Raw genomic sequence first — 15532 nt, 5'->3', positions numbered from 1 at the left:
TACCTGTATTACACGTAACAAAAAAAAAGATGTGAAATCCAACTGAAGGAACATTTTTGAAACATATTACCTTGCTACTTTTGGTGCCTGTTTTGCAAGGGTGGGAGCTCAACACTGACGCACATATGATCATGCAGTCTCTTAATATGATTTGCAAACTCCTATCATTATTTTACCCAAAGCCCAACACCATAAGTAATGTGTGATTCTCACAGGTTTTGACCTACATAGAAATCTGTAAAAAAGAAAAGCAATGGCCTCCTGGCTGAACTTTGTGCTTGTTCTTTTTGATGTCACTTTCATATTTACCTGACCAATGTATCTTAACTTTCTAATTCAAATTACCTGATGAAATTATTGTGAAATATAATTAATGAGTAATTCTCTCCTTGAATAAATGTGTGTGTTACAAATGCAAATGCATGTGTGTATTTTATGGCCACGTAGGTTCAAGAACTGAATTATTCTATCTGCTTTTTATTCACTTTTTAAAATTAGGCTACTGATGTATATTAGAATTTAATTACACCAATTAGTACTGCCACATCAGACATATGATGTGCCTTCAATTAAGAAGTACCTAATGGGTATTAGTACAATTTAGCTTCATAATTAAGGTTCTAAGAACAGCACAAATTAAACATTATGATTACAAAATATTAAAAATCTACTGGTGAAAATTAAAACTGAGTATTTCAACTTCTTTTAAATTGACTATAAAAAAGAAAATCAGGATTACATGAAAGATATTGTTAATATTATTAAATCATTCTTAGTTAAAAAATAAAATGATGAGTATACCACATATATTGTACAGATGTGACAATGAAATATGTAAGGAAATATTAAACATAACACTCATATTATCTAGAAAGGGCACTAAAAACTATCATTTCAGCCTTTTGTTGGTTGATGTTTTGGTTTTGCTTTTTTTTCTATAAAAATATTTCATAGAAATACTTGGTATCTGTGGTGACCTTTCAGAGCCTCTTTTTCTGTAAGCACAGATGACAGGCTATGTCAATCTGGGTGTCCACCTGTGTTTGCACTAAGGTCACACGTTTCCAGGCTACATTTGGCTAATGACTGAATGTACTATGAGCACTAGTAGAAAACCCATGTTAGGAACCATGTGAACCTTCGAAGACTTAAAATTGGGGATTCTGGTCAGCTTGGTCAAAATATACATTTTGAGCTGTATCTCTTCTGTCTCAATTCTCCTTCCTTCTCCTTTCAGAGAGATCAGTCAGTCCTGCATCACCTTCCAAAAGCTACTTCTTTTAACATCTGCTGTCAATCTCTCTTTTTTTTCCATTAAATTTATTGTTACATATTAGGTATAAAATACAGTTACATTCACCATTGGAAATTTGCACCTTTACATGAGTATCTTGGTTCTTATTTTTTTTTCCCTTCCCTTGCCCTCCCTTCACCCCCACCACCCTTCCCTATTTACAAAAACTGTTTCCATTTTTTTACTTTTCTCATATTTTTTCTTTTCCCTTCTTTCCTTTCCCCTACCCCTCCCACTTCCCCTACTCCTTTAGACATTTTCTTCCTATTACACAATATCACTTATACATTTTTAAAATTACACTCTCAAGATCTAGAAGACATTACTACACATTTTACAGAATTTAAAAGAATGGAGAAAGGGACTAAAGGTCTTCCAACACTGTTTTCTTTTTCTTTTTAATTTTCTAGGCCCTTTGTATTCTTACATAACTTTGAAATTTCAATATCCAATTCTTCATTTATAGCAAGTATACATAGACCTGAGTTTTTATATATACCTTGTGTTTTCTAATCCTGCTGTCAGTCTTAGTCCTTAATCCGCATTCCTCCTTTATCTTTTGCATGTTTTACAACTTTATGTTATCAACTTTTTAGAAAGTCTCACAAACTGTCCATATAATATAAACTTGGGGTGTTATTAGAAGACCGATGAAGAAACTTATGAAAGAAAATATCTTTTTAAAATGTAAGGATATCTTCCTACTTGGAAGATTTTGAATTTTCTTTAAGAAAATAGTCTAATTAAATCAGAAAATTTGGAGCTGGGGATTTAGCTCAGTGGTTCTGCTGCCTGCCTCACAAGTGCAAGGCCAGGAGTTTGATCCATGGTATCCGCCCCCCCAAAAAATAAAAAAAAATTGCCTGAAATTTTTTCCCCACCTAATCATCCGTTGACATCTTGATCTCTAATGCTGCAATACTCAGAGATGAGGCTCCTCGGAAGGGATTGGAACACGAAAGTCTTCACCTCATCCATAGATAAATCCAACACTGAATCCATAACTTGGTACCTTTTTAGGAGATGATAGAAACTGAGGAGGTAGAAGACACTTAAAGATACCGGCTGCTTGAGAGTGTGCTTTAGAAGGTTGTATTTTATCCTGGCCCCTGGCTTTCTCTCTCCTTCTTCCCAGCGACCGAGGGGTAAACAGCTTGGCTTGTCCACCTGCCCTCAAACGATATTCTGCCTCACCACAAGCCCACAGCAATGCTGCTGAATATCCAGGAGCTAAAATCTCTGAAACCGTGAGTCCAAATAAACCTTTCCTTCTACAGTCGATTTTTTCAGTTATTTTGTCACAGTAACAGTTAACTAAAAGAGCTAAAAATAAAGTTTAGAAAGAGATTCAAAAGGGACTTCACAGAGAGAAATAAGATCTACACTCAGGCAGTCTGGATCCAACAATACCTAATAATGTTGTGCTACCTAGTAAGAGAAAATTCTAAACACAAAATGAAGAGTAGTTGCCTGATTGTGTTAGATAATGATTAAAAGATAGCTGAGAATTATTAATATTATCCAGAATTTGGATTATAGGCTCACATCTGTTCATTCTATTAATATATCATAGATATGATATTTTAAAAATATTTAATGATAGCAATACAATATATTTAGGTAACTAACAAAGCATTGAAATGAAAAACAAATTTAAAAACGGACAAGATTTAAATACAAGATTAAATTTTTATATGAAATACATATATATGTATATATACCTTTTATTCCAAGCTACCACATACTCATACATTCTTAAGCACAAAAAGACAATAAAATAAATTAATTTTACAGCTGGTAACCATCAGTCCAATTCATATTATCTCATTTAATGTTTAATTTTTTGGTACCGGGGATCGAACTAGGGACCTTGCACTTGCAAGGCAGGCAGAGGCACCATTGAGCTAAATCCCCAGCCCAATAATATCACATTTTAATAATTTCAATTGGAAGTCTTAGATCTGTAAAAAGTGAATATAGTTAAGCACATATAATTTGTTTTGTTTCCAAAGCATGATTATTTGACATATGTAGTTCCTGTAAAGTTTAGAGTATTTCGGATATTTTTTATTCCTATTATTTACTTGTAAGCACACTGACATTTTACATCAACATTATGTTTAAATATTATTTATAAAATTTTAATAAGTGATGATTAAGAAGATATAAAAATTAATTTACAGGTAAATAATCACCTACCTTCTAGAACGATTCATTCTGTTAAGCAATGATAGCATTGGGTTTTTTAAATTTCCAATCAAGTCACTATATAATTATAGGCAATTTGGGTTCATATCATATTTGCAAAATCTTAATATATTGAAATAACAAAGAATATATATAATTAAAATACAAATAAACAATACTCAACATAATTAATCACTAAATATGCCATTTTCTTGTTGAGTCTTTGGTGCTATGTGTGAAGTTCCTGAAGCTACTAGATTTAACTTTATTTCATTAAATGTCACAAAGCATTTGGCTTGGCTTAAATAAAACAGGATTGATAGTGTATACAGACATTAAATTTTTCATCAAAAAACAGTAAGGAATATGTATTTCTTGTTCTTTACTATTTTACTCTTATTTTCATATTTCCACACCTAAATAATAAATTATATCTATTACAACTATCAGTAATATTTACCAGTTATCATAATTTTCTGTACTTGATTCATGGATTTCAGCTCCTTTACTATTTTGTGATAGCACTTGAACCTAGGGTCTCATGAATATTCAAAATGGTCTACTACTAAGATACAACCTCAAACCTTATTTATGCTCTTTTTAAAGCCAAATTTAACAATTATATAACAGTATGTTATTTTATACCTAGATAAAAATGTGTCTCTAGAAAATACAGACACTACAGTTTTAAAGGGGAAATTTAAAGCCTTTTTATTCAGTACCTCATTTAAAATACTGTTAATAATCTATATTTAGCATGCATGATTATAGACTTGGGAAAATTATTAGGAAGAAAATATCTTGATAGTTAAGCCATTGTATCAGTCAGCTTTCCTGTCACTGAGAAGGGATACCCGACATCCACAATTTAAAGGAGGAGAAGTTTAATTTGGTTCATGGCTTCAGAGAATTCAGTCGGTGGTGACCTGGCTCCAAGGTAGATATATTATAGTGGAAGATTGTGGCAAAGGTATTTCATTCATGGCAACTAGGAAGCAAAGCGAGGGAACGGCGCCAAAGAGGAATAGTGTGTGTTTGTGTGTGTGTATGTGTGTTTGTGTATGTGCTTTACTTATCCACTATAATGCTCCCAAGCCAATCAAGTTGAAACAATTAAGCTTAACCAACATAGCCATAATTAATGAATATTTTTTCCTACTCAGTCAACTCAAAGAAAAATGACAATACTTATTTCTCTTTTCCTAAAATATCTCATGATATTTTAGGATGCTGACATCCTTCAGAGTGAGCTCATAATTGTTCTCAAGTGCATGTATTTGAACTCATTTCAATACCCTTTATGATCAAGCCTGATAGAAAAGATAAAATAGACTCTACAGCTGCAGAAATAAAAGAAAAAATCTGGTATAACTCTCAAAGAAAAAAAGAAATATGAACATCATAAAATTATAGAGGCTGTAACCAACTAAATGAAAGAAAAATAATGTAATTTATTATATAAACCAAAATAAGTAATTTAAAACATCAGGCAGGAGTTACTGTAATAAACGAGAGATTGGAAATTAGAACAGAAGCCAGGTGTAGTGGCCCACACGTGTAATCTCAGCACCCAGGAGGCTGAGGCAGGAAGATCGCTGTGAGTTTGAGGCCAGTATGGGCTACATAGTGAGTTCAAGGCCAGCCTGAGCTACATAGCAAGACCCTCTCTCAAAAAGCAAATGAAAGAGAGAGAGAGAGAGAGAGAGAAATCAGGACATAGACTAGATTAGAAGCCAGTTCATATAAAAGTTTATAGTTAAAGAAATGAGCTTTTGGTGGAAACAATAGATGCTATGAATAGTTTTAATTGTGGAAATAATTTGATAAGATTGACAATTTTCAAGAAATAGTTCAGCCAGAATTTAAAGAAAGCACTAGAGAAGTTTGAGCCTGATGATAAAATGGAAATCTCCAATAATAAGTCAGACTCAGATGGTAGTTAAAGTTATTTGGTGAGGAGGTAGAGTCAAAAGTGAATACAAAGAAATATGGAATAGTGTCTTGGTAACTCACTTGGATAATATGTAAGAGCACTGATACGTGCACTTATGTTCAGGCTGGGCAAGTGAGTTCTGGACAATGAAATAAGCATTGAAGTTACACAAGCCACTTTTAAATTTGGCTCCTGAAACTCCCTATGACACCCAAGGATATGTTCAGTCATTTGTTCTTATATCCCATCTTCGGTGTTACCAAATGGTTAGAAGGAATGGCATAATACTGTATCAAAAAGTTAGAAGTAGTCTTATACTGACAGTGAGGAAACTGTGGATGAATAAATTTACATCTCATGGAGAATGATATAAATTCCCTATTCTCCCCATCAAAATGATAGAGTTTGGGGTTATAAAGAACACTTGACCAACGTGTTCTTTACAGGGAGCAAAAGCATAATTTAGTAAATAACATCTCCTTCTTTTGGTGCTGGAGCTATTCAACATATCTAACCAGTAGAATTTCATAGTTTCAAAGACAAGTCATTTCTGTTTACCTACTATTTTTGTCTTTCTAAAGTCCATGTGTGTTACATACCCAATCACAATTGTTAACATTCATTATTTTAATGACCTCAAGATGATAGTATTTTTATGATTAGCTCCTTTTTTCTAGTGAGAACACTAAGAGTTATAGATTAAAAAGAATTGGAATTAGTTTTCTGATACAATTCACAGTTGGATATAGTTCTGTCTTAATATTAAAATTGAGTGTTTACATATCAACTATAAGGAATATCACTCCAAATATAAATGGGTACTGCTTAAATGGGTACTACCTTATCAAGTTGTGGCATGATGTATTCACTGATATTGATTGTTTCTAATTGCAAACAGTATGGCTTTGGTTTTTCTTTAGGAAAGTGCTGAAGATACCTCAAATACCAATTTGTTTACTTTTTTTTTCTTTTTGACTCAGTAGATTGTTATACAGTGAGGGCAGGCACATATCAATTGTGTTCATCTGTCTGATTTCATTTTTTAATGATGGTCCAGAGAGCTGGCTGCAGTGTTAAATATGAAGGCTATTTTTAGCATCACTTAAAAGATATTATATAAACTAAACTTAAAGTTCTTGGGGAATTAATTCCATAGATATCTAAGATAAGACAGCACAGAAATCTAAGATGGCCAAGTGACTTTTTGCAGAAGTTCATGGAAATGCTGTGGCTGCAGATATAAGGACGGGAAGTAATGGGAAACATAGAAGAGTATGGGTGGTCATGGTACTTTAAACTTTATACTACCTTTGAATTTTACAGCAAACATATTGGAGAGGCCTAATTAGAGAAGTGACATGATCTGACTGTTTATCCTGTGGGTATTATGTTAATAACTGATGGTGACAAGATGATTTTAAGAGATGTTTCCAAGTATGTATTTAATGTACTTAAGAGGTAAATTTTAATAATGCAAACTGCAATGGAAATGTTGAGAAGCATTTGGATCATAAATATTGTCAAGATTTTGGGTTTAAGCAAGGAAAAGGACACTGATTCTGTCAAAAGAGATGAATTAAAGACATTTGGCAGAGGCTGGGAGATAGAAATTATTTTAGATTTGTTGGAGATGTCTACTAGATATTGGAAATAAAAGAGCCAAACCAAGAGAATAGAGGTCAACGAGAAATCAAGCAAAGAGAATTAATGCAGGTAATTCACAGTAGGTATAGTAAAAAAAAAAAAAAAAAAAAAAGCAGAGCCAATCTGGAGACAGAAAAACTACTTAGAATTTAGCAGTTACAGGAAATTGCTTCCATCTTCAGATGGAGGGACAAGAAAAGGCTGCCTTACTAGAGCAGAGGAGACAGGTGAGTATTGGCAACTGGAACAGTAAAAACTGCTGGAGTCACAAAAGAAACACATCCATAATCAGAGATGACAGAGAGGATGGGATTAACCTGGATTGTTCCTTTGCTCTGGAATTTCATCATCAAAAAGAAGTTCCTATTATGTGATCCTTTCTGTAAGTCAACATTCAGAAAGTTCTGAGATCACACCCTATATTCCTCAGGTCCTTCATCTCATGAACTGAGTGGGGCAGAGTGAGCAATGGATTTGAGGAAAAGATAGACTCATTATTATCACAAATTTCAAGTACAAGTGTCAAAAATGAAATTGAATTCATGAGTGTGGAATGCAGGATGGAGATATGGCAAGGAAATCTAAATTTGAGCGTCATTAGCATTTAGATTGCATGTAAAGGCATGAGATTGGATGAGATTACCAATGAAGTCAGTACAAGGAAAGAGGAGGGAAAAAATTAAGTACTTGACCCCCAGTCTTTGGGCAATAAGAGTTTTAATAAGAAGGGAAACCAGTGAAAGGTAATGGAACACAAAGAGAAAAATAAAGGTTAAAGAAATAATGCGAAATCTAGGAAGTCAAGTGAAGATGTATAATAATGAAAAGACAGTGATGCTGTATATCAAATATTACTGATATGTAAAATAGGAAAGTGGGAATATTTAATTAGAATGCTGAGGTTAAAAAATTGTATGGAGGAGATAGTGGAAAATAAAATGTGCAAAAATGGACACAATGAGTATAAGCTACTCTCATGAGGAGTTTGATGAAAAAAATGTATTGAATTTCTTGGCTTTATTTGCATTTAAAATGTGGAAAGTATTTTTTTTTTTTAGAGAATATTCTACTTCAGTTTTCCAAGGTGAGTGAAATAATAGCATATTTGTATGATTATGAAGTGATCCAGTAAAATGATTAGGTGACAGGAGAGACTACTTACTCAAAGGCATCTGTGTGTAGCCTGTGTAGCTAGAGAAAGTGGAAGAATAAGTGAATGGGTTGCTTTTCAATTAGGGACATGGATATTTCCTTTCTAATAGTGTTTTTCAGCAAGACATGGTTTTGCTCTCTAGTGGGATATTTGGCATTCCCAAAGATACATTTCTTTTGTCACTACTGGTGACTGAAGGCTATATCTGCATTAAATGGAGAGCCAAGCATATAACTGAACATCCTAGCATATACAAAATGACCTTAAAAATCCTGACACCAACAAAGCATCATACATCTCCATATGTCAACAGAATCAGAGAAATTCCTCTCTAAGAATATGGAGGATTGAATGTTATGGAACTTTAGATACTGGCATCAAGATCATGGGGCAGAAAGAAACTGTGGGCTTCTCCTCCTGATTAATGTGTCAGTGATACAGGTGACAAGATCATCAGCTGGCAGTAAGATGGGTAAAAATGAGGGGAGATGTTTGGAATGAGAAAAGAATCTGTAAATTAACTTTATATGAGAGAAATAAAGTTAGAATTCATGAAAGAATATTGGACTCGTCTGACAGTATTGAGGCACATTTGATTTTCAAGTTCATTGTTTTAAGTGATAAAAGTTAGCATAATTTTTTTTCTCTGGGAGTATGAAAGCAAGTGCAGAATTCATGGAGAATTATGTGTGAAACCAAGGATCTCTTCACTTACATTAAGTCAATGGGCAGAATTAGTGGAGACATGCATGCAACCCAGGCTTGGGGATTTCCACATCAGTCATAGTAAGAAGATAGGAATTTACTAGATGGTGAAGGGTGAAATAAAATATTCAAAAGACTACATGTGTGAATAATGAAGGATATTCTTAAAATAGCAAATAGCTGTTTTGTAGATATGGATCACTTAATGTTTCTTGAAGAAATACCTGTGAGTATGATTTTTATTTATGAAATAGGTGATATTGAATATAGTTTTCATGATCAAATTATCATTTGAGAATAAACATAATTGCACTCCAGTGAACAAAAGATCTAAAGAAGCCTAAAAAAAGGAAGATAGTACTTTAAATTCATCCATTTGGGTGTGATTTCATGAAGTCTTTAAATGTCGTAGTGACAACAATACTATAGACAAGAGAGGAAGTGAAATAAATGTATAGGATTGAATTAACTGGGATTAAAGCTTCATTACATTTCATCTTTAAACTGGAATATGTGATTTCTAGTCACTGTATGAAACAATTTTGATATATAAGAATTATACTGTGGGTAAAATAAGTTTTTCAAGCTTAAATATATTGTTAAGCCATATGTGAGTACAGAGTGTTAATGAAAAGGATGCCACCTCTTTATTAAGATTCTCCCCTAGTTAAGGCCAGTGTGGGGAAAACCAGAGAAATGGGTGTTCTGGTATAATATTTCTATAACATATGTAGGGCTTCTGGGAAAGAAAGGTAATAGTTTTTGGAAGAAGAAGAAACATTTGTAAAGTCTCTTTTAGTAGACTGTTCAAGGTGTTCTACTATTTCTTATGAAGAACAAACCAGAATTTAATAAATTTAAAGTAATAATTCCCAAGAAAATGTCATTCTAACTATGTCACTAACATAAAAGAGGATATTTTATAACTGAAAATGATTATTTCTAAGTAAAGCACCTGGACACTTTACTTAGAAATTGTGTGATTTAAAGAAGAAAGAACCCAAATTTCTCTATACTTCATCTGGTTTTTATTATTATATCTTTGAAATTATTAATAGATCTTAATACTGAGTAAAATTCCTGCTTTACCAATGTATTTTGACAATCCGATGTATTTTTGAGAGTTCAAGTTGCACTTTAGGTAAGACTGTCTTTGAAGACTTACAGATTACAATAGTTATTAATTTTTCTTTTCCTATAAAATAATGGAAAAAGAGCACTAAGAATTTGATTCACAAATTGTTAGCTCTCTGCCATTGGTACAAAGGAGAGTACAAAGAAAATTCTTTTACCTGAATTTTGTTAACACTGGTGAAAATGTCAAGCTTTTTAATTAAAAAAAAAAAAAAATTAAGACCAACTCCCACCATGGCAGCCTGTAGCTCAGGCTGAGTTTGAACTAGTAATTGATCCTCCTGCTTTGAGCTTTCTAGATGCTTGGAAGACAGAAATGAGCCACCACATCCAGTTTAAAACAAACAAAATTTATTAGATGAGGAGATGACAGTAAATGAAGATGTTGCAAGAATAGATTTTATTTTTCATTAGAAAAACATATTGCTCTCTGGTTTATTGGAGAAAATGACATGTTCCCTTGAAAATGGTTCAAGATGTTGATTATTTGAAAAACTATTCATGGAACTGAAGGGGTAAGTCAGGTAATGAATGGATAATGTGGGTATTTTATTAAAGAATTGGAAATTTGCCATCAGAAAAGTAGCAAATCAATATTGGCATTGATTGCTCAAATTAATGACAGGGGACATATTTCAAATCTATTATCTGGTGGAAAGGACCATTCAGGCTGCTGACTACTCATTAAGCAGCTGCAAATTGTTGAAATGACACTTTCCTATATTATGGCAGGACAGAGAATACATGAACAAAGGGAAACTATAGCAAATCAAGAAAACAATTACCGTATTGTCACAAATTTTATTTAACCCATTGCCATAGGAATATAATAGAACAAAGCACAATTACCAATAAGAAAAAAAAACAATTATACATTTCTTATCATGAAATATCTTTTCAGAGGAAGAGGTAGGAGAGTATTGAAAGTCCAGAGTTACCCAAATTGCTAATAGGATCAGTATGATGGATCCAGTTATGATTAACAACATTGCCCAATATATAAAATTCCTGAGAAATGTTAAGAAGTAGCTAGTGACATTTCTTAAATTATAACTATTTTATTTCTTATAGAACCTACCAGTGAAGAATTAGAAATTTTTCAAAACTAATCCTCATCTAGGAATCTGTTTACTCTTGCAGAAGTCACTGGAAAGAATCTGAGAGGCGAATACAACTGAATTAGCATCCTAGGCCTTCTGTAACAAATCACCCTAAAGAGGTTTGCATAAAACAACCTAAATATATTATTTCCCAGTTCTGGGTGAAGAAGACCAAAATAAAATTGTGAAGGGACTGTGCTTGTTCTGAAAATTTTACCAAGAATTCTTCTTTGCCACTTTTGATCTTCTCCTGTTTCTATTTTGTTTCTTGACTTCTAGATATTACTTCAAACTCTGCTTCTCTTTTCACATCACCATCCTCTCTATGTCACCTCTCCGCTTATTAGGACATATCCAGTTGTTGGGTTTAAGAATTTCCCAAATTCAATATGAGCTTATTTTAACTAAATATACCAGAACTTTTCTGAATAAGATCAATTTCTGTCATTCTGGGCAAAATATATATTTTAGAAAGACACTATCTAATTTGCTATGTATACTGAGACAAAGACTCATTAGAAGTATGATGGTAAGTGGAAGCAAAAACAATAGCTTTGGGCCTTTATTAACCAACCCAATGGATCAGATGATATTAGTACATTTTTAAAACAGAGCCCATTGGGAAAAATTAAGTGGGCCTTTCAGTTCAGACTGCTCCAAATTTTCACTCAAAATCTGATTCTAGAACCTATTTATTATATCCATTTAAAAGACACATGTCATTACATTTGATGGGAAGTAGCCAATGTCAACATCAGGACCAACAGCACAATTAGTTAAACTCAGTGAAAATGGGAAATCATGGCTCTTTCCTCAAAACTGATTAATGATTGATTTAAATTATTATATCTTCTGGTTAATGAGGGAAATAAATTATAAAATCCACTGAAAAGCTTTCTAGGATATGAGGCGGTAATGAGAAAGAAAGGAATGATGTAATGATATATCTTCATGTCTCTTTCACTTCAAAACTCTTGCTTTGGCTCCTGGTAGTTCCAAGCCCAGCTTCATAGGAATGTGTATTATAGGAAGACATGTAAGTATCCAAGTCATGATATCAAGCTATTTAATTTGTGCCTATTCTGAAAGGTATTCCTTCTATATGGCTCAATTGAGAGTAACGGTGAATTTAGCTCTGTTACCAGAGGTAACATTTCACATGTTCCCTGTTAAATCTTACATTTGTTTGGGCATGGAAGCAAGGTTTTGTTATTGGCTATGAGGGTAAATATTATGTATGATGAGTTATACAGCCTGATGTTGAGAGGAAGTGTTGGGAAATCAGATGAAATCATAGCAGATGGGAAAGGTGTTTATAAGTAGATTACATTACCATAGAGGGAAGCTATTACAATATTTTCATGCAAACAACTCAGAGGAAAGATATACTGTTTAACTATCCTTTGCCATTGTCATTGAAACAAATGGCTGCCATCCATAGGAATTTCTTTACTTGCTTTCTGCAGCACGGGGAATTGGACTCCTACTGATTTAGATGTTCTACCAGTATAATTTGGATAAAGGCGATGACAAAGTGCCCCCGATGACTCAGCTTATAAGTAGTTGAGTATAGTTCTCTTAGTTTCTAGGCGTTGTTTACCATTTTAGGGCTTCCCCCACCTCAGGAAACTACCAATAAATTACACAGTAGACGATTCTGTACTTTCTGTATAAACCAGACTTTCTGTACTTTATGGAGTCATAAATCATAATGATTCATTGCTAAAGCAGTTCCCTGGATATGATAGAAACCAGATAGTAGCTGTCTGCTTAGCATGTCACAGCTTGAACTTATCTGTTCCTTTGAATGTATTAATTTGTATGTGAATGGAATTTTTATAAAGAACATAGAAATACAATGCAGAAAGCCTTGAGAGTGTGAATTTGGGTGTGATATGTTGATCTAAAACTACAGATAAATACCCTCCAGAGGCACACAGAGGACATTTAGGGGAAGCCTTATGCCACAAGATGAAACTGTATCTAATGGTAGAATAAACCTAATTGAGAGTCTCATGAAGCACAGTATTTGGGGGTGCAGATAATTGTTTCAAACTACAAACATTAATTAACAGGTAATACCAGCAACCTATATGGGAGACTCATCAGTTCTAGCCCTCTGAGCCAGGCATTTTGAAAGAATTATAAGATTTGGTTGTGAGATACTGAATCTCATTGAATAGTATTCCAGGAGGCACATCATGATGAAAACCACTTGCTACTTCAAATTGGGCCCCTTGGTTTTTAGATGATTTTGCTGTTACTGGAAATTGCTTTGAGTGGAAGAAAGTTCAAATTAAATGCACCAAATAAATAACAATTCTTCCATTCTCAATATTAACTGTAGGAGAAAGATTATACCTACATCCAAGAAAAACTATTAGAGATATTAATCATCATGGAATGCTGTAGCTTTAAAATTCAGTGGCAGAAATAAATGTATAGAAAAAGGGTAAAAAAGTAAAATTTTGGGAAAACTATTTTTACCTAAGTTATAGCAGAGTGTTACATTTGACCTGTGGCATTGTTTTCTATCAGCCGAAGTAGTGTGGATAAAAAGGTATTTTTTTAAATCAGTGTTGTGGAATTTGTTGGAATTGTGTGGCTAAAGTATAATTTTTTGGCATCTCTGTGATTTTGATGAGGAAGGATGGGATCTATTATGGAAGGACCCACGACAACTAGAGTGAAGTAAACCTAGACTAAAATAAAATTTATTGAAACTGTTTTTTCATAAAATTTTATCTGAGAAAAATTAAATATTCAATTAAATGCTACCACAGACATATAAAATTATGAAAATAATTGAAGATGGTGGAGGGAAAAGTAATTGAGTTGGTAAATGAACATCAATAGAACTATCTATTATTAGTGGGCAACATACTTTGTCGAGGGAATTCCTATTCTCTGTTGAATGATTCCAGTTGAGGTCAGAACATTAATTAAAGTAAGTAAAATATGACAGAAAATGTTCTAAACCAATAGCAAGGATATAGTAGAAACATTTGGCATTGAAATATTAACCAAGGCAAGAAGCTGAATTTGAAGTCAAAAGTCTGTCATTCTCTCCAGTTACTGAAATGACCTCCCAGAACCCAAAGAAAGCAGGTGCTCATGTGAATGGGCACACATACTAATGACAGAATTCCTACCAAAGGAGTCTGAATTTTTTCTAGCAAGAAAGTGATTATTTATGAAGTACTTTTAGAAAAATGGGCCTGATTGTTTAGAATTTTTCACTCTTTAACAAAGCAGGGACGGATGGGTTTATGGAATGTGACCTCTAAAAAATGCTATATATCCTACTGTGTGAAAAAATCAATATATTTGATAATGGCAATGCTCTCTATGTACGAGATTAATATCCACACACCTCTTAGAAGTCTCATCTACCCTCCTTGATGGGGAGAACTGTGTATGATGACCACTATTCTGTGCTTTGTTTATGCCTAATGCTGGCCTAAGTTCTTCAACTTACTAGTAAAGCTTCACATTCTGTGAAATATAATTTCACAGTCCAATCACTCTGTACTATTTTAAGGAACTGTCCCTTTGTAAAACAATGAGTTCAGAAACCTCAAAATATTTCTCCATTTTAGTATCAAAGTTGATACGTAACCAAATAGTTTATAAATTGATGTCAAAAATTTTAAAAAGCATTACATATTCTTTTAAAAAGGATAGCATTTTATGAAACAAGCTATAAGTTAGATTAAAGAAATGCCAATGTGTAGCCAAAATCATGACTGAGTCCAGAAGTCCCCATGAAGTTATCAAGCAGCTAAAGTAATGATAGCATCATATGAAGCTGAGTAATTATTTAAGATTCTGTTTTGAGAAGATTCCACTGTTCAAAGAATGTGAGAGATGATGAACAATAACTGGGGTGAATTATGTGCCGTGAGTTAGAGTGGGTCAGTGTTTTCTGGGATTTGCGCCATGTCTAACTTACAGGGCAGGAGGAGGGCCCGCTGAGGTGCTCTGAGTCTTCAAACCTTACTAGTTAAGCAGAAGGATCTAAGGGACAGAAAACTCCTCCTGTAAAGGACAAAAAATTAGATGTTTTCCACTTGTAGGTTTGTGTTGCAAATATTTGAGTCCACCTTTGCCTTTGTAGTGTTTAAAGAGTCATAAGCAATAAGTAAAGGATGAAAGTCCTTGGGCCCTAATAAAATTTTATTTATAAAAACAGCTAGCTACTGGGATTTGATTTATTGGCTATACAGTTTGCTTATCTCTGGTTTAAAAAATCTGATTCTGGTCATGTGAATGCTTTTCCTTTCGTTTCAAATTGTTCCATGTGCTGAAGGAAGAGAAGGGAAATTAAAATATTTAGGAAAGAAAAATGTAAGTGATGGGATATAATTCTGTTGGTAAAGTAT

This window comes from Heterocephalus glaber, unplaced genomic scaffold (assembly GCF_053883595.1).
Source record: "Heterocephalus glaber isolate CG9 unplaced genomic scaffold, H.glaber_assembly_v1.0 deba00001586, whole genome shotgun sequence".
In the NCBI taxonomy this organism is placed as follows: Eukaryota; Metazoa; Chordata; class Mammalia; order Rodentia; family Bathyergidae; genus Heterocephalus; species Heterocephalus glaber.
The sequence above is the reverse complement of the archived record's forward strand: the minus strand, read 5'-3'. Positions refer to the sequence as shown.